The 20,389-nt window shown below is 41.1% G+C and overlaps 1 protein-coding gene across 1 annotated transcript in view; it reads left to right on the top strand.

Moving 5' to 3' along the window:
- Window positions 1-5,337: 5,337 nt before the first annotated feature.
- Window positions 5,338-20,389, top strand: part of LPAR4 (lysophosphatidic acid receptor 4) — a 60,691-nt gene continuing 45,639 nt past the window's right edge. The window contains exon 1 of the mRNA XM_073360944.1: window positions 5,338-5,407. The gene's annotated coding sequence lies outside the window, so the exon portion shown is untranslated. The remainder of the gene's footprint in view (window positions 5,408-20,389) is intronic.

Raw genomic sequence — 20,389 nt, 5'->3', positions numbered from 1 at the left:
CTTAAAGAATTCCAAAGTGCCTAAACAATTACACTACGGATCATTACATAGATCTGTTCACATGACACTGTAAACAGAACTTCTAGGATATCTCATGATTTCATTGCACCTAGGTAAACATTTCCTCAAAGCAAAGAAACTGAATAGAACCTACAAGCTCTACAAATTGGTGCTAGGATGAAAGATAACCTGGGTCTCCCACATCCCAGGTGAGTACCCTAGACAGACAGTCTCTCAATATCTCTGGCTGAACCTGTTCCATTCTGATTAAATATTCACTGGGCCAAACAGTGACTCTCCAGCACAGTAGTTAGGGCATTTGACTGGGATGTGGGAGAACCAGGTTAAGTGCCCTAACCACCAGGCCATTGACTATCCTGGGGTGTCTCTCTCTCGTGTTATTTCAAAAGGTCTCATTTTTGTTCTGCATTGGAACAAAATATTTTAAAAAATGGTTTTTGAGGTTTCAAAAAGACCTATTCCTCTGAATAATACTAATTTGTTCTTGGACTTTCTAAGAGCCTACAGGTTTGCTCTGGTAGACTTTTGGAATAGGATGGAGGCTTGAAAATGTAAACAAGGTAAAAATACTTAGAATGGGAAAGATTTTCAACAGGTATCATTGAGAGTTAGAACCCAGCATCTATTGATTTTCAGTGGATGTTGGGTGCCTAATTGCCCTTTGAAAATCTCTCCCAAATTTCCTAGTGAATGCAAGGCCAGATAGAAAAACTCTACCTATTGAATCAGCAACCTCATGTCTTTCAGCAGCCTAGATTGTCTGTGACCGTCTCGCATCCAAGTAGCAACTAGTGCAAGCTTGCTTGGTTTGTGAGACTCTGATGAGATCCCAGACTGAGATGGTATGTAACTAGTCAATTAATGGTATTTTTAAAGAAAAAAATTCTTTATAAAAACTTTACATATTTTGAAAAGTTTTTAATTGAGTTTTTTGAAACGGATGCCGATCAAGTCATGAAGTGGCTGATCAATAGCAAGGAGAGTGGTGGGGAAGCAAGGAAACTAATTTAAGAAAAAAGCCTCTTTTTTATCCTTTTTGGCTGGTAGTCCAACTACTTGACCTGCCTTTTCTGGAAGTTTATTAGAGGAAGGAAAATAAGAAAAAAATCAAAGATCCTATCTTCTGAACTGTTCAGGGGAAAAGAAATTTCTTGGTTATAAATATCAAAGTACTTTGAGCACAAGTAAGGATAAGAATGCGATCATGTCAAAACGCATGTCAAGGTTTTGTTATTCACAATTTAATCCTCTGAGAATATGAGAGAGAATTTATCATAGTTCTTGTAATGTTTATGACAACAGTTTAATTCAAAGAAGTTTTGTTAGGCAAGTTCACTTGTGTAAGAAATGCCAAATACATTTGCTTAACAATTACAAAGCAAAGCACATGTTGAAGATTGCAACAACAAGAAACAGTCATGCTTTTTTGGGTTAATAGCTTACTTGTGCTTCTTATTTAAAGGACATAAGGAAGGAAAAGGATGAATAAGATTAAATTCCAATTTTTTTACTTTTCAACACCACCACATATTTTTAAGATTCCAAGCGAATGAAATTTGATGCCATATCCTTAGCTCTCCGTTCCACTAAATTCATTAAACTGTGGTTTCGGTTCCAGAACCTCTACGGGGTTTCTTTAGCTGAACTCCTATAGTTCCCAATGATAATTCTGCTCAACAAAGTTCCTGGGCACTCCACGGCATACCCTGTATGGAAGGAAACCCGTATCAATAACATCTGGATTCGACTCAGAGGGAATACGCTACCATCCACATAATGAGGGCTGCTTGAAAAGGACTCTCATCAGTGCTTGGTGGCACACTTCCAGGGAAACAGAAATTTAGAAAGGGGTGGCACACTTCCAGGGAAACAGAAATTTAGAAAGGATCTCTGCCAACGTGAGCTAAATTTATTATCCCTCGTTAAAGCTCTGGAGGGAGGAAGAAAATACAACGATCCTTGCCAATAGGACACTTGGGAAGAGTATTTCCTAACCCCAGGGCCTGTAATGGACAAAGCACTGTTTAGGTGTCAGGAGTCCTGGTTCTGTTCCCAGCAGCGCCATGGCCTGTCTGGGTGAGCTTGGGCAAGTCACTACATACCTTAGTTTCCCTTTCTTTGAGATCCATGGATGAGAAGTTCTATATTCATTATTCTATCTCTCCAAGCTGTGAGTGCCCACAGCTTCAGTCAACTAAAATGTGAGTAGAAGGTACTCAGCACCTTGTAAGACTATGCTACATATCTGATGATCATTTCAATCATGTGCATGTGAGCAGGTGTAAACAGGACAGCGGGTAGGTAGGCAGATGCAAAGTACTTCCCAGAAGTAACAAATTAAAGGCCTGTTCCCTCTGCAGCTTATACTCTGATGAACAATGGAAGTGAACAGGTCCTGAAGAGCTCATAGACTGAAACCTATTTGTTAAAACTATTTGGCAAGTGCTTATGAATACTGAAAGAAAAGGAGTACTTGTGGCACCTTAGAGGCTAACCAATTTATTAGAGCATAAGCTTTCGTGAGCTACAGAAGTGAGCTGTAGCTCACGAAAGCTTATGCTCAAATAAATTGGTTAGTCTCTAAGGTGCCACAAGTACTCCTTTTCTTTTTGCGAATACAGACTAACACGGCTGTTACTCTGAAATCTATGAATACTGAATCCATTCATAGCAATGGGGACTGCCAATCTGCTGATGAAAAGGGGGCTAAATTTGTTATGAATGTTATTCTAAATCAATAGTTCAACCAGCTCTGCCAGTCACACACACTGGGCCTAAACAGTGTTTTCAAAGCACTCTGTTCTAGAGAACAGTTTTTAAAACTTCCTCTTAACCATGATTTGTCTGGCCTGTGTAAAGCTGAATTAGCCTCAGCTGCCATAAACTAGTTCAGGAAGCACAATTTAGCCACAGGGTAGATAGAGCCATAGAGTGAAATCCTGGCTTCACTGAAGTCAATGGGTGTTTTGCCATTGATTTGAATAGGGCCAGGATTTCATGCACCCATAGTCTTTGTAAGTATTTCTGGTTCATATCCCAACCTTACCGACAGGAGCCTGCTATCATGCTACTGCCCATGATGCACTTGTGGCTGGAGTACTGGCCTGGGAGGCTGGGAGTCCGAACTAGGATCGGTTTTCCTGCCCTGTCATAGACTTCCTGTGTGACCTGAGGCAAGGCAGGTAATCTCTGCCGCCATTCACTACTATATCTGCAAAATGGGGATAAGGCTTCCCTACCTCACAAGGGTGGGAGGTGCTCAGATACTGTGGGGATGAACGCCATAGAGAAGCCTATAAATAAAATAAACCTCTCCTAAAGGTTAATAAAGGGGCAATGACACTGCTGCCCTCCAAACTGACAAGGGGGAGTCCTGCTATTGACAAGACTGCTCTCTGGCCTTTCCCTTCCGCTGCAAACAAATCAGAGCAAAGGCAGCAAAGTCTGGGGTAGAGATCAAACAAACTTATCTGCAGGAGGGGACATGAGAATTACAACATACTCAGCCAGTTATTTTGAATTGAAAATTTGAAGCTCTTGTTTCAAAATGGTCAAAATGGAATGTTTTAATAATTTCAAAACTATTTCCCCAAAATTCAGGAAATGCATTGAAACTTACCCTTGTTCACCAAAAAAATTGGCTTTGACAAATCTGCTTTTTCAGATGAAAAGAAGTTTCAATGAAAAATTCCCACCTGGCTCTAGCAAGAGCAATGTTAACTGTTTCTTGGGTGCCAGAGACAGGCAAAAGGGATTTAATAGAGCATTTCTGACAACATAAGTAACTATTTAAACAGGCCTGTGAAATATATTTGCAGCTTCCCCATGTTATGATACTGTCTCTTCTCCCATAATCTCCTGTGCAACTCTACTATCTTCAGATTATGACCTCAATGACACCTATGCATGAATTTGTATAGGTCTGACTGGCTCTGCAATTGGAACATGGACCTGGCCTGTTCCTGCAAAGATTTACACAAATGATTAACTTAATGTATGCGATTAGTCCCTTACTAAGATTGTTCTATGTTTGTACAGTGCCTAGCAAAGTGTGGTCCTGGTCCAAGACTGGAGAGCTCCTATAATAATAAGTTAAGCACATGTGCAGTCTTTGCAAGACTGGAGTCTTATTAAACAACTCTGTTGATGAGGCACAAGAAAGAATTCAATCCATCTCACTCATAGTAGTGTTTGCTGAACAATGCTAATAGGAGTAAAATAAAGTAATTTACTATTGTCGCTAAAGGAAGCAGATATTAATTTGACTATATACAAGGAACAGCTCCATGGAGTAAAATGATGACATTTTTGTATAGTAAATTTTCAGAGTAGAACTGCACTGTAACTTGCCTGTAAGCTGCCTAACCAATAGGCAGTGGTCTAAGCAATAGGCAGTTTTCAAACAATTCAAGAACTTCATTCCTTTAAAATAAAAAAAAATCACCCCAGAGGATAAATGTATGTGAAAATGTTACAAGAATGTTTAGCTGCAGCTGCATGCTTTACAGCTCTAACTGTATTTGTGTTTCTACTCTCCTGTACATTTACCATCAGGCTTTTAGTTGTTTTGTGAAAATATAAATTCCTATTTCTAAAGAAATAATTTACTAACCCTGACCAGCTGCAAGGAATCCAAAATGTCAAAAGGTATTAAGTCCAGAAATAGTTGTAACCAGATGCAAAACATTATTCTTTCCAATGAAGGTCCTTTCTTGACACTTGGTATATGTATGTATGCATTTATTTATTAAAGATAAGTTGAGCAATGGTTACTTGCACTTTTTAATATATTTTAAATTTGCAAACACTTGGTAGAATTTATTCAGCCCATAAGTTCTCAGGGTGAAATAAAACAATGGCTAAGATCTCTCGTATGCAGAGATTTTCCAACAGCTTTGTGCTTTAGGAAAAAAAACTCTTAAGGACCACAGGCAAAAACAGTATAAACGGAACCATCTGACTGGGGATTGCAAATGACCAATGATGTCTAACTATGCAAGTGTAGTGCCAGACTGGCCTGAGATTAAGTTACAGTGTGGAATGACCTCACTGCTTACACATAAGTCAGCTCTTCTTTAGGTCTGGCAATTAAATTAATCAGGATTTTTACTGTACGTGTGTCTACATCTCTTTCTGTGAAGCTCTTCAAAGTTCATCAAATCGCTGAGCCTGATATTCAGACCCTTACATGCTATTTGGGACCTTGATTACTATGTTCAGTGGGTACTGTAGGCAGTGACTGAAAATGTTTATAAAAGAGATGATAAAAATCAGACAAAGAGGCTCCCTGTCTGCGGCCATCTGTTGTGTTATGTTTGACAAGCACCGGAGAGGGGAGAAATGTTATCTGAGGACTGAATAACTTCCTAAAGTGAGAGAGATTTGGGTAAGTTCATTTGTTTTTTCTGTACCTTTTCTTCCTGTTAAACAACTTTTCCCCATTAGTGACACACAAAGAAAGGAACCAACGATCATCCCAAGCACCAAATATTACAGAAAACAAGCATCATCTGGCAGTGACAGGGGAAAAGGGATTTGTGTTTAAAACTGGCTATTGTTGATAATTGAGTGACAGAATAGCTGTTCTAAGCAGCTTACCCAAAAATTTAGATATCAAAGATTCCAGCAATTTTATTTCTTTGCTCTGCCTTCCAAGACCCATCCCCATTACTTCAGGTAACACCTTACCGTAGCTGAGCTATACCATTTGCTAACATATTTATTCCTTTTAGGGGGAGATTAGTTTGTAAGCAGCCCACTGTAGAAAACTACCAAAGACGAATGCCTCCAAACTAAAGCTGGAATCTGAAAGAATACTTAGCAAGTTACACAAAGGCAGAAAGAGAACGCATTTGCATTGACCCTCAGAGGAAAAAGTTGGCAGAGCACTAAGTGAAATAAAACAGTTGGGGGGAAACACATGTCCTGCAATTCCTTTGCTTGTGATAGCAAGTATCATTTTCAATGGTCTTGAGAGACTGAAACCCCCTCTGCTTTTTTTGGATTAAAATGAATTGATTCAACAGTAAATTAGCAACAGATGACGTGTGTGTGTGTGTTACAGTATTTACAGTTTTTGGCCATATTTTCCACTCCCCAAAATTTTTGAGCACAATACAGTTAAAAAAATGATACTACACATATGTAAATCAACCTAGAATTGTAAACATGCTGTATATTGCCAGCGTCATCACAGCCAGACTTTAATTCATCCTTTAGCAACAAGGTCCCAGTTCAACAAAATACTTCAGCACATACGTCAAACTAAGTTCTTTCCTGAAAAGGGATAGGTTTAAGCATGTGCTTAAATGTTTTGCTGAACCAGGGCCCAAATCCTGGAATGATAAACAAAAGGTCGTTATGAAACACAGGTGAGCCCTCATATGACAAATGAAATGGCACAGTTTAAAAATGTGTCAGTGGATTGATTTAACATAGGAGGCAGCCATTGTAACTGGCATGCAATGGCTACAGGTTGTCTGCTTTGGTTAAAGAAAAAGGGGCCAACTTCTGTTCTCATTCACATACTGCAGACCCACAGGGCCAAATTCAGCATTGGCATAAGTGGGCACATCTCTGAGTTCAGGCAAGTTGCATTCATTTGAACAAGCAGGAAAGTTAGTCGGCTGACTAAAGGGGGTTTGTACGAATGTGAATGTGGAAAACCTGTGCCCCAGTTGATTATTTTCCTCAGGAAAATCTCAATTTAATTCCTTACAGAAGAGACCCATGAAGGAGGACATTTCCTCTCTGTTTTACGTTTATGCATAAAGGGTAGTTATAGATCCAGTCCTTATAAAGAAAAGGGTAGAGCCAGGCAGAAAACCATGTTTTCTAATGCCATTTCCCCCCATCTTAGTGTAAGGAAAATTTGTGAAGTTATTTCACAAATTGCTTGGTCATTTTTGCAACCAGTTTATGAATATCCTGTGGGCAGGGGTTATCTTAAAACAGAATTTGCTAGTTTCATTTTACACTTGAAACACCATAAGAAAAGCTAATGAGAGAATGAGAGAGAACGAGAGAGAGAGAGAGAAACTATTCTGATAAATATTTTCTCATTTAACTTCAAGATACATTTGGTCAAATTCTGCAATCAGTTACAAGGCATCCAACACCATTGTACCGGTTTAACAAAGCACAATTTGACTCATTACTTCTTTCCTAGGTATATGTATTGAAAACCTCCCACACAGAGCCAAAGTGCAAACATATGCAGATTCTGCCTTAAATTGTAATCCTGCATAGGGCTAAATCCTGCAGCCCTTACTCAGAAAAAATCACCATTAAAGGCAATGCTGGCTTTGCCTGAGTAAACTCTGACAGGAAGTGGCAAAATTCTGCAGACATCTCCAACCTGATGCCAGAAAATATTGTAAGAAGAGTCACATTCACTGAACCTCTATTCTGATTGAAAGCTGAGTTTCCCTTCATTTACATGAAAGGACAGCATGAGCTTTCCCCTCTCCCCCGCAAAGTGATTTGGAATTCTCTCTCAGTAAGATCATCATACTTTGAGCCAAAATACTTTGGGGCATTTTTAAACTGTCTTGTTCTCAGACAACCCTGTACTGTCAAAGGGCAATGTCATGGCAAGTAGTATTGAATTTACTTCATCCTCCTGTATTACGATATATGGATGAGTATACACATTATACATGTGTGTTGCTCTGTCTGTCTGCTTTGTTCTTATAAGCAGAACTGAACAAACTATACACAGTGAATTAATTCAATAACTATATCCCCTTTTCTCAGTTCATGAATGATCATAACTGACTGATTTTTAAAATTGTATCTGGTTTGGAGTTGTTTGACAGAGTGGTTATGGGAGCAAATTTCAGTCTATCCGTTGTGTACAGATGCTATGCTTAGGCTATTTATTCTTCCTTATTTGTTGAGAGAGACTTGTCACAAAAGTCATGTTATTGTTTCTGCTTCCTGATTAGACCACTGAAACTTTAAAACAGGCAGATAATGAATAGCAAACACTCTTATCCACAGTTGAATGGGGGGTCTCCATAGCTGCAGTCAAGCCCAAAGCATTTGTGTGAATAGCCATATATTTGCAAACGTAGGAAAATAGGGGCTGGAACTTCAATCAAGATTTTAAAAAATGAGTACTAATTGGCACTCATTTTTGAGCACCCAATTTAGCACACCCTCAACAGTGATGGATTTTCTAGAACCACGAAGCACCTGCCATTGAAAATTAGACCTCTGAAGTTGGTGTTGTGTTTCATGGCACACAAACAAAGAAGCTAGATAATAAATACTCCTGTTGGAAAGTTATAACATAACACTACTTTATTGCTTAGAAATCAGAATGATAACACGCTAGAATCCAAAACCAGAGATAAACAAAAACCAGGCTGCTCCCTGAAATAGAAAGGCACAACTCACCACATCTTAATCTGAACATAGTAGCTGACAGACTAGATTATGTGCTTTCCTTCAGAGTCCCCTAGCCTGCAAGCAGGATCAGGAAAACACTCTGACCATTTAAAGTAGCAACTTACACTTTCAATACACCACAACTGAGAACCCAAAGGTTGAGGCAGTCACTTTTAAAAATCTTGGCCATTGGTTTAAACAACATTCTGATGTTCAACTCTCAGGCCATGAAGCTTTTGCGGCTGCACAGGAATGGACCAAATGGTGAACAATCGCTACAGCCGATTATCTGGCTAAGCGTTGAAGAAGAAGATTGGTTTAAAGCCAACAGCCATCCAAAATCAAAGCAATGTAAGTACATACTGATTGACAGCATTCAGCCAGATGTACTTGCAAGTGGGAGGCAATCAAATACAGAAAACCAAAATATCAGGTTTCTTATTCTTGTATATCTTGCTACACAGAAAAAGCAAACAGGCTGAACTATGTGACAACACAGCATGCACAGGGCCACATAAACCGGTATCAGATTTGTTAGCGTAAGAACAATAGCATCCTAATAACTTTAATGTTAGCTATATTACATCTTTCATCTTAGAGAACAAATAAGTTTATAAGTATGATATTTATTTCTGCTAACTTCCCAGCTATAACAAACAACATCACAACATTTGTGATAACTGGGAAGATAGCAGGAATAAATATATTTCTAAGAGAGATAGCATTTTGGTACTTCCAGCACTGAGGAGTTAGTAGGCAATGTCAATGTAAGAAAGGCTAGAGACATTTTTATAAGTGGCATGAATGGGAGAGTAGAGATGGGCAGATAGACATCTGGATAGATGCTTTACTACTTTGTTTGATAATGGAAGGAAGAGAAAGAATTCTGATGTTTGTTGCAAACTTTTTTATTCCTGAGCAGCTGGAAAATTGCATAATAGGCTGTCATGAGCCATGAAATATAGACCCGAACTTCCCCAAAGCTTAGGGCTTTGGTTCTTGTGTTCTCATTTGGGCCTCATCTCTAACTCTTGTTATTTATTCATGCTTCTTAGATTTGGCTATTTATTTGAATTTTCCTTCTGGAATAGTACTTGCTCACACTAGTTTCACTGAACCTTTCCAGGGGGCCAAGTTTGCATGGTTTCATAAAAATTTATTTTTGCTGAGAGTTTCAGGTTCATTCAAACCCAGAAACTCAACCTGAAACCAGCTAGTTTAATTAGATCTGTCAAACTGACAAATGCCAGTGTTTCTCTAGAAGACCAACAAATTGCTGGTTTTGTAATTAAACTCTATTGTGAAACTTGCTAGGGACACTCAACCCGCCCCCCCGCCCCAAATCCCCTTCTTGCTGCAATCCCAGGGAAGCCAGAATCTCGCAGTGAAAAGATTCAGCTACATTTCTTGAGAACCTTTGGCTGCTTAGATAGTCAAACTGAACTCCCTAAACCAGGCAAGAAAGTTCAGTTGACTTCCAGTTTTGTTATGAAAGTTCTGCATAGCTCTAAATAGTACCTGGGTTTTGAAATAGTGGGACTTTGTTTCTTTATTATAGAAATTGTTACATTTTCACCTCAAAGAACAGGGTGTTTGTTTTAAATTGGGACATCCACAGAATTCTCTTAGTGGCTAGAACCGTTGCAGAGAGTGAATGAGCCTGATTCGCTGAACCTGGATTTACTGTGCAGTGACTGTACCAATAGTTCTCAACCTATTTACCATTGTGGGCTGCATATGCAGCTCTCTGTGTGTTACGTGGGCTGCATCCACACAACATATAGACTACCTGTATGGCCCTGAGAATGCCACATGGGTTGCAGCTGTATGCTGATTGGGCCACAGGTTGAGAACCACTACTGTAGACATACCCCCAGTACCCTGTGCACTGCTCTGGCAATGTACAAGTGCCTTAGAATGGCACGTGCACTTTGCACTCACTTTAAGTAACAATGTAAAGAGAATGATGTATAACAGACTCAGGCCAAGTATGTTTTATTCTGCATCCTTCCTTGTGCTCACGTAACGAATTTGAAACAAAAGCTATTTACAATATGTTGAAATCAAATGCCTGTCTCCCTCTTCATCACCTGTAGCTGAAACACCGTGGGGCCTGTAAACCAACCAAGTATTTTAGAGCACTGTTGTCCTATGAAAAGTGCCCAATTTAGAGCCCAACCCCAGAAGTTCTGAACACGCACTGCTCACATTAGGTTCACCTGCCAGGATCAGGCCCTCACGTTGCAAATTGTGTTAAGAATCTAAGTTACTGCAGTTTTAAATCTGAAGTTAAATCTCAACTGAATGAAGCCCCAAAGCTTCCAAAAGATTTTATTTTAAATTGCTTTCCTATTTCAGTCTCCCTGTTTGTAAGCTCCTTTTACACAGTGATTCATTCATAGCAGCACTGGCTGCTAGATTTCCTCCAGCTAGTGCAAGTCATTAGTCCAGCTGCAAAGCCCCCTTTAATTCATGCAATGGTTTGTGTCTTGTGGACATTCTGTGGGTCTCTTTCATGCTTTAAGCTCCAGTTGGGCTATTTATAAATGTCATTTTCAAGTGTTGCACTCCGTTAAAACTGCAATCACGGTTGTTTTACACTGTATATTTATACAGAAATGTGGCTAGTCAAGAAGCATAGAAACCTCAGTTCTGAATATAGTAAGTTCAGTCTAGAGCTCCCTGTGTACCCAGAATAGACTAAGCTGAGGCAGATCCTCCCAGGTATGGTTTTTTTTTTTTAATTTAAAATGTACCATTAACTTACAAGAACACAATCAAGATTGACAGGAGAGAGCCATATTCTTGTCCATTTCATGCACTGTGTGTACGCTGTTTGATCACAAACAGCCTAGGGCACTGGGAACGGTGGTGGATGGTCACTCAGCACACCTGCAGTTGTGACCATGTTATACCACTTGTTTTGTGACAGACGGTAGATTTTTCATTTTCAAGAGAATATTGATTTTAGAGCAGGTTGTATGTAGGGCTGGGTAGATACTGAGAGTTTCTACCCTAAGAACAAGACTTGTGGGCACTCAGATGCTCTGCCTACACACAAAGGCCTAGCTGCTGTCCTGTGCACCATTAGCAGTGCTGGAGGGGTCCCCCGGCATTTGGACATGTCTAGAATTCTAGCTGAATCAGTCAGAATTCCTCGCAGGGGCTCTCCAAAAGCATGCACCAGTGCGCCTGTTGCACCACCCTAGAAGAGGGTGCAGCATCCTTCCCTAGCCCAGCTCCATTGGCTGGTGTGGAACAGATTGGGTAGGGACCATAGACTTACCCTCATTCCTTTCCTCCTCTTTCTGAGCACTTATTGCCTGCAGAAGCCTCAGAAGGAAGCAGGTGCTATGCTCTTATGGTACGTCTGCACAGCAGCGGGGAGCGTGCTTCCTAACACAGGTAGACAAACATGCTAGCTTTGCTTAAGCTAGCATGGTAAAAATAGCAGTGTGGCTATGGCAGCAGCTCAGGCTAGTCATCCAAGTGCAAACCGACCCGACACCTGGGTATGCACTCAGGCAGCTAGCCCGAGCCACTGCCCACACCGCTCTTTTTAGTGCATTAGCTCGAGCTGAGCTAGCACATCTGTCTACCCACCGTGGGAAGCAAGGCCCCAGCTGAAGTGTAGGTCAACCCTCAGCGTGATCCTGACTAGCCTCTATTCAGGGGAGCAAGGGAAGGGAAAGCTCCTTATGTCTTTCCCTGCTTGCACAACCAAGCAGAGGCTTGCCAGAATCAGGCTGTAGAATGGAAATGGAAGGTGCTGAGAGATAAGGGACATTATGCTCTGTGGATCTGCCAAACAAAACAAAGCTCCACTAAGTCTTCCTCCAGCTTCCCGCTAGGAAGATCACGGTCAGAATTCCCATTCCTGGTCCCTTCCTTCTCTAAGAAGAAAGGATACATCCCCTCCCAGTTATACTCGAACTATATACCCCTCCTATTAGAAAAGGGGCTGCACCCTCAAGGGCAGATTATCCACTCCCTACATGATTTTCGGCTGGTGCTGGTCCCACTTGCCCATACAGAGCTACTCTGGGCTCACTGCCAATGGTTCACTGCATGTTGCCTGCTTCCTGGAATGAGGATGGGGATTAGGCAGTTCATACAGAGAGGGCAGGTCAAGGGTTCCAAGTAGGATGTTCGGGCCAGGTGCCATTCACTGCAGGCTGAGACTCAAACTTGTCCCAATGTTTCCAGCTGGCAGATGTTCTGAGTGTGCTCAATGTCTGTACATGGAAATAGTTAATATTAGATGGCACTCAAGAACATGTAGCATAGCCCCTCCTGGGTGTTGCAGGATCAGTATTACTTGTTGTGGAATGCAAATAGGGTTCTTTGTGCAGCTCTTAACCAGTGCCTGTAGTGGCCAACTGAAGCCTGGAAGTTAGCCAGTCTGCAGTTGAGGAGTGCCTAGTCTCCCAAGTGTTAAATGTCCTCTTTTTTTACTATAGAAGGAGCTGGTAATAACCTCTATGTTGCATAACACTTTCCATTTTAAGAGTCTTGTGACATTTTTTGAGATGCTCTACTACATCCATTGTTTGCAGCAGGCCTTTGAAATCTGAAAGGGAGAAAGCCCTTGGGCTAGAGATATGCTTTTTCTTTGTTCCATGAGATTCTATTCAGATTTAGTTGAGTTAAAGACAGTTGAAAATTACTATTTTCTGTCCTGTGCACTGAATGAGGCTGGGTCTCATGGAAAAAGTGAGTAGTAGTTAAGGTTGCCTGGGTAACCTAAATACTGGCAATGCCTAACTTTTGAGTGCTTGATTTGAAACCTACATAGTTTTAAATGCAGTTTTGTACCTAATTATATGAAGGTTAATGTGACATTATGGGATGCAATCCAGGCCAGTGCGGGTCTGGGTCACCCCTGCTCTGAATGCCTTACTGCAGTAGCTCCCGCCTGGGCCACTCACAGACAGCCTTCCAGCATGCAAGCCACACCCTGAGTATCTGTGTGTAACTGCAGCTTGCCAGCCACACTTGGTTTACATACAGTCTTTTACCGGCCTTGGTTACTTCTGCCAGATGAACCCAACAAACTCCAAGTCCCCGATTTCCCCCCAAAATGTGTGTCTTATATTGCCCAGACCTCTCCTGGACAGTCCAGGGATATTAGGTCTGTCCATTGTCCCTTTAAGAGAACAATATACAACAACTTGCCACCTTAACTGGAGTTACCCAGACCATCTAACTTAAACACACTGGGTTAATTTCAGTTAAAGAATAAAACAAGTTTGTTTAACTACAAAGAGATAGATTTTAAGTGAATACAAGTAATGAGGAATAAAAGTCAGAAATGGTTACAAGAAAAATGAAGGTTAAACACTTCCTAGTGCCCAGCTTCACAAACTATACTTAATTTAAGGTAGAGTCCTTACCAATCCTTTGGCATTACTGACCAAACTTTTCACATCAGGACCCCTCCCCCAAAGCCCCAACAGCTGTTTCTTTTGTCTCCTCACGTACAAAAAGGGTGATAGAAAGGGAGAGAGATCCCTTGGGGTATCTGTCCCTCACTTTTATAGTTCATCCCCCCTCATAAAATTCTATTCAGCTAAGCAGAAGGAAACTAGTAAGAAAGTAAGAAAGAGTCTAGTAAGAAAGATGCTTCCCTGCTGTTTTCTTTCACCTGTGTGTGCTGAGATTCAGATTTTCTTTGTCTCCTTTCTTTTCAGGACTGTTTACTGCTTATATGTAAATTGAGGTAACCACATATCCCTTTGTTTAAGATCTGCTTGATCAGTTGTGCCTAACATGAGTTTGAACATGTCCCTTTAACTTTATAAAGAAGGAATTTAATTCCTTTGCACACCATATCATTACATACATTTCACCATGATATTGAAGAGTAAGGAATCAGTTTTCAAATGATACCTTAAAAGGCCCATTTTGTGTAAAGATTATTACAATAGCGTGTGAATACAGGGGTGCATTTGGTCACAGTTGAGATATAGTATAAGGGGTTAATGCAGAAGACAATCAAGGGGAAATAACTGTTTCTTAATTGATTGGTCTGTATATGTTGCTTGTACAAAGTGGTTTCAAAATCTACCCTGCACAGTCTGATCTGTTATATTTCCATAGGGTTTTGGACACTTCAGCAATGAGGATTTTTTTTTTAAAGACAGTAAAATCCTTTCCCCGAGTGTTATAAATTTAATCTCATCTTAAGTGAAACGCATTTAAACAGACTTTAAGACTGTAATTTTGGTATGTCATGATGCAAAACACTTAAAATTCTTCACTGCAGGATTTATGGAGAATTGTTGACTTGAACCATAAACAAAATTAATGCCTTCCAGCTATTACCCTTCCAACGTGTCTAAATCGAGGATGTGGATGGAAATAAAGCTATAGTGCCCACCACGCACAACTGATCTACAGACAGGAAGACAAGAATGTGTTTTGACATTTATCACAGATTTTGTCCTTGTTAACCTACATGTCCATTTCTGAATGAAATATCCAATAATAATAATAATAAAAACCAGTTTCACATTGCCTACACTGCTCAGTGCTTGGAAAAACTACCTATATCCAGAGGATGGGGAAGGAAGGACTAGTGATTAGGGCACTAGCCGGGGCCTTGGGAAATCTGTGTTCAAGTCTCTTCTCCATCACAGACTCTTATGTGATCTTGGACAAATCCCTAAGTCTTTCTGGCTATGTCGGCACTGCAATTAGACACTCACGACTGGCCCGTGCCAGCTGACTCACGCAGGTAGGGCTCAGGCTAATGGGGGTATTTAATTGCAGTGTAGACAATCGGGCTTGGGCTGCAGACTGAACTCTGTGACCCTCCCACCTCATAGGGTCCTAGAGCCCGGGCTCCTGCCTGCGACCAAACATCTACACCCCAATTAAATTGCCCATTTGCCCAGGTCAGCTAACACAGGCTTTTGATTGCAGTGTAGACATACCCCCTGTGTTCCCCATCTGTAAAATGGGGATGCTAGAACTTCCCTGTACCATAGGGGTGTTGTGAGAATAAAAAAAAGATTGTGGGATGTTCACATAGTAGGTTAATGGGGATTATGTAAATATCTTAGACAGATAGCTTTTTGTCAGTCTTATTTTAATAGTGAATGTATCAACCAATCTTTTTATGGAGAAGTCTGATAGCATAATAGATATGAAGCCACTGTAGTTCTATGGAAGTCACTCTAAAATCCTGTAAGGGTTAGTAAAGATTACACTCACTCATCCTTCCTATAGGCTTTTGGAACCATCCCATAAATTATTACAGTGGGGAAAAAGTATAAGATGGTCCAAAACCAATGAGTTACTTTTTGTTAAATTCTGTAAAGTTTTTCCAAAAGGGCCTGTTACATAAAAATAAATTAAACTTAATTGATCATTACCTGTTAGGTTAACTCCCTCTGAGGCACTTGGCATTGGCCATTGTCAGTAGACAGGATACTGGGCTGGATGGACTTTTGGTCTGACCCAGTTCTTATGTTCCAATGGCCCAGTTCTTATGGCCATTCTTATGTTCTTAATATAAAAGATGCACAAGGATCACTCAAGACACAGTAAGCCATTTATACCCAGGTTTGTCTTCCTTACTGCCAAACTGAAGTTTCAGAAACGTTATTTAATAATTGGACCAACTCTCTTGGGATCCCCTTCCTTTTAAGCAGCCCGCACTATTATTGGTACTGGGTCCCTCATGTGGGGGATGATGATTGGAAATGGCCCTCAGATCACCTGCAATTCAAGTGACTAGACAGCTACACGATACAGTTTGTACCATTTCCATTTCCACCCATAATGCTGTGGCCACAGAATGAGATATCAAGTTAAAGCTCCTTTCAAAGCATAACTCTGCCCTGGACACCCTCACCTGTGCTACAGGGGCATGTGGAAGGGCTGCTTTGTGACTGGAGCTGGCCAGAATTGCCCCTAGGGAGCACACACCGGAGCAATAGCTCACCACTGTTGGAGAGGGTGCAGCATGTTCTCTGCTCTGTGTCCTAACAGCTCCATGCGTTGGTGCAGGGTGATGGGATCATTGTCCTGTTCTTACTCAGCACCTACAAGGGTGCTAGAAGGCAGCAGAGACTGAGCTCCCCAGTGGAAGTAAAGATTGTGTCTTTCGGTGCCCTTGTGCACTCATGCAAAGGCTGACCCGGATCTGGCCCTGAATTGTGCCTTTTGGGTCTTTTCCCTTTATCACCCTCGATACAAGAGCATCCAACATCTCAGTGTCAAAGAATAGACCCCCTAATTAAATATGACAATGTCTTGATTAGAGACAAAGAAAATATCAGTAAATGTTGGAAACCAGCAGCTGGCAAATCTATACACAGGAAAACCAATGACCATGGGCTTTCATTGTTAAAATTCACAGCAGAAATTACTTACTTTGGCAGATACATATTCGAGACATACAACTTGTAGCTCTTTAGCTAGTACTAAGCAAAACCATGTGTTTGTATAAAGCCAGGGAAAAGTTTAGATTCAAGACTGTGAAAGCATAGAGCAGTGCTCACGACCTGTGCTGACAGCAAAATTAAATTGAATGTGGTTAACAAAACAGAACGTCTAGGCTCACAGAAAAATACAGAGGAACTAATGAAAATCACGCTGTTGATACTGGCAGTTTGAAAGTGGAATGAAAGGCTCATTTCCATCCATCGCTTGTGAGAGATGAAGAAAATGGGCATCGGATTGAAGAATATATATCTTAGTGGCAGCACTGGAATCGGGAATAGACTAGTGTTCCACATGGAGAAGCAGAAACAATGCTTCCCAGCACTTTGGGGACTGGAGGAATCAGTGCCCACTCCTCTGTGCTCCACCAGCTCCCCACTTCCTTTGGGAAGGCTAACAGCAGCAGTTGTACTGTCCCTACACAGCCCTTGTGTTTCCCGACGTCTGCGCCATAACCTGTCCATGCCTCTGGGGTTTCTCTTTCAGTGAGTGGGTTACTACTACTTACGTAGCTCTAATGCTTCAAATGTGCTGTGAGGTCCTGAGAGAGAAGGAGTCCTAGAAGTGCAACTAGCCTTTTTGTTACTGTTGTACAACATAAACCTACTCCCACAAACCATAATGGGAGCATGACAGGGCCCACACAGGATAGTCTCTTCTCCTTTCATTAGACGGGTGTGTGAAAATAACCCCCACAAAGGGCTGTGTTTGATACATCTTGAATGGGTTCTCTACAGATAGATCAGACTCAAGGTCATTTTTGGCGGTAATGGTTTATGTTTGATGGTATCTGAAGTCCAATTATGTTGTACTGCTAATGCAAGTTTGTATCCAGAGATCACCTGGCAATATTAGCCTCATTAAAATATAGTACAATTAAAAAGATAGGTTAAAGCACTTTTTTTTTTTTTTGAAAGCGTGAGAAATATTCCCATCCCTTTAACCACTGGGGCAGGTTAGCGGATAGCCATGTAAACTGTAGTTCTGCTCTGGCGGACAGCTTTTGGTTCATGCATGCAGCGTCAGGGCGAACAGCTGCCAACAGTGCTATATAGGACTCTTGTGATTAGGGGTGCATCCATCATCATCATCATAAATTAACAAGAGCCAAATAAAAGTGAGAAGAGCAAGCAAAGGGAAAAATGGTATAGCTTTAAATCACCCACTTTGCAACCAGGCATCCCATTAATAATCCAGCTGTGGATCCCACACGAGTAGGTGAAACCATAATTCATAGTGTTATTTTGACACTAAGGATGGCATGAGAGGTGAATTGGCAGTAACCCCTCAAATAATAAACCTAAGGAAATAAAAATAGAAGAAGTGTTTACAGGAGAGAAATAATAGGGCCATCATAGAAAAGGACATGTCTTCCGCAACAGTTTCTTGGCAGAAGAAATTCTGTAAGATCAAAGAACTATTTAGAGGAGGGCTTTGTTATTTTTGAAGCAGGTTTGCAAATACTGCATTTCATGACAGTAATCATGGAAAATCCTTTAAACAGAGAGCCTGTAACAGCCAAGCCTATTTCAAGATGTGTCAGCATTAGGATAAATATAGCACCAGCTGGTAATGGCCCAAGAAGCTGCTTTAAATTCACTTGAGAATATTTATCATTTAAACTTCACCAGCCAGTCTATCACCATACTATTAGATCTCACAGCCAAGCAGCACTGGGATCTGGGAGACATCCAGCAAATTAATTGCTGGAAAAAACCACCCAAGTGCTGGAAAGGTTGTAGATGGGACTCTTATTTTCTTACATCAGCACTGAGCTGATGCTCCAGCTCCATGATATTGGTGGATAATCATGTTGCTTGGGATACCGTCATTCAGAGGATACATAAAATTGGGGTTCTGACCGACCACGTGTGGTCATTAAAGTTCTGCTGGAATATATTGTAAGAAATAGGGTGACCTAGTTGAATTCCAGTTTGTGTAAGTTCTTTCTGCCTCCATGAGTTCATCCCGACCTTCTATTTGGATTGTCTATTTTTTCTTCCTCTTCTGAACTGTCCTATAGTGTGGGTGTCCATTTTAGTTTGGGTGCTTATTTAGTTGAAAATGTATTGTATTTCATTACTGGGAGCTTCTGAGTTGGTAAATAAATGGGGCATGGTGTATAGGGCTTGTACCAAAATAGCTCCCTGATACCCTAGAAAGACTCTGGAGCTTCCATAAAGTTGTGCTCCCTGAAACTCTGAGAAGAGCAGTACATTTTCAGCCTTCTCCTTTGCAAACCAGGAGGAGCTCCACAGCAGGAAATGAAATTGCACATGTAAAGCCTACATTAGAGAGAGGGGAATTAGACCTTTTATCTTTCAAAAGAAAGTAATCCTCAACAAAATAGGTCAAGTAGGAGCAAGGGGCTCACACATAACTTCCTATAGAGCAAAAGTAAGAGAAGCCCACTCAAAGGTTGGCAGAGCTATTGTTGACAGGCCCAGAGTGGTGTTTCCCTCTGCATGTGCCTTCTTATCAAGCTGCTACATCAGCATGATGCAAATCAGAGTGAGGTAATATCAGCTCATTCTCCCACACAAGCAACTTCCCCTGCCCTTGCACAGCGGAGAGACCAGACACCCCAACAGCTGCGCTGCATACTTCAGCAGCCAAAAACCGTGAGGAGATAAGAGAGCATAAAAAGGGTTAGTGTCCGCAAGGGGTAAATGTGTGTGCCTACTAGGGCAGGGAAAATGCCCAGATGCCTCTGCCAAGGGAACAAGGAAATGTATTAGGATTGCACTGTGTAACCTCTGTGGATGTAACACCAGGATAGATAGCATGAAACAGCCTTGTAACATGTGGCCATATTGTTATTTGTTGGTATTGCAGTAGCACCTAGAGGTGCCCATCAAAGGCCCCAGTGCTAAGTGCTGTACACATATTGAATAAAAAGACAATCTTTGCCCCAAAGAGCTTACAGTCTTGGTTGTAAACTGGGATTCCATCACTGGGTTGGCCCTTCAATAGGCAAGCAAGCTTAAAACTAGGCACAGGAACTAGGAACACTCTGATCCGGCCATTTGGAAGCTTTCTGTACTGCATGTGGTTATAAAAGTCACCCTCAAGATGCCTTAAACAGCTCCATACAAAAGCTCCGCAAACCCACAGTTTGTAAAAGTATCAATCAGTAGGTGAATTCAAATACAAATCTTTCCAAGTTTGCTCCAGAACCAAACTTCGAGTTTTGACAACAGATCCAGAACAAGTCTGGATCTAATTCAAAGCAGATTATCCTCAAACAGGGCGAAAGTAGACCATGCGAGAGGATGCTAGCTTCAGCAATGCAGGTGCTGCACACAGCTATTTGAACAATACAATGTTTAAATTAAACAATCATTATAATGGATCATGGCCCTGGAGAAAAGAGAGAGCAAATTACGATAAGAACAGCATTCCTAGACTTAACGTTAAAGATTATTTCAAGGGGCAGGGGCAGGAAAATTGGGTCTATGCCCTTTATAACTATTTTACAGTGAATAAAGAAGGCTTGAAAAGTGTGCATAGGTGGCTGGGTTTTTTTGTT

The sequence above is a fragment of the Lepidochelys kempii genome, chromosome 9, assembly GCF_965140265.1.
Source record: "Lepidochelys kempii isolate rLepKem1 chromosome 9, rLepKem1.hap2, whole genome shotgun sequence".
NCBI classification, from domain to species: Eukaryota; Metazoa; Chordata; order Testudines; family Cheloniidae; genus Lepidochelys; species Lepidochelys kempii.
The sequence above is the reverse complement of the archived record's forward strand: the minus strand, read 5'-3'. Positions and strand labels throughout refer to the sequence as shown.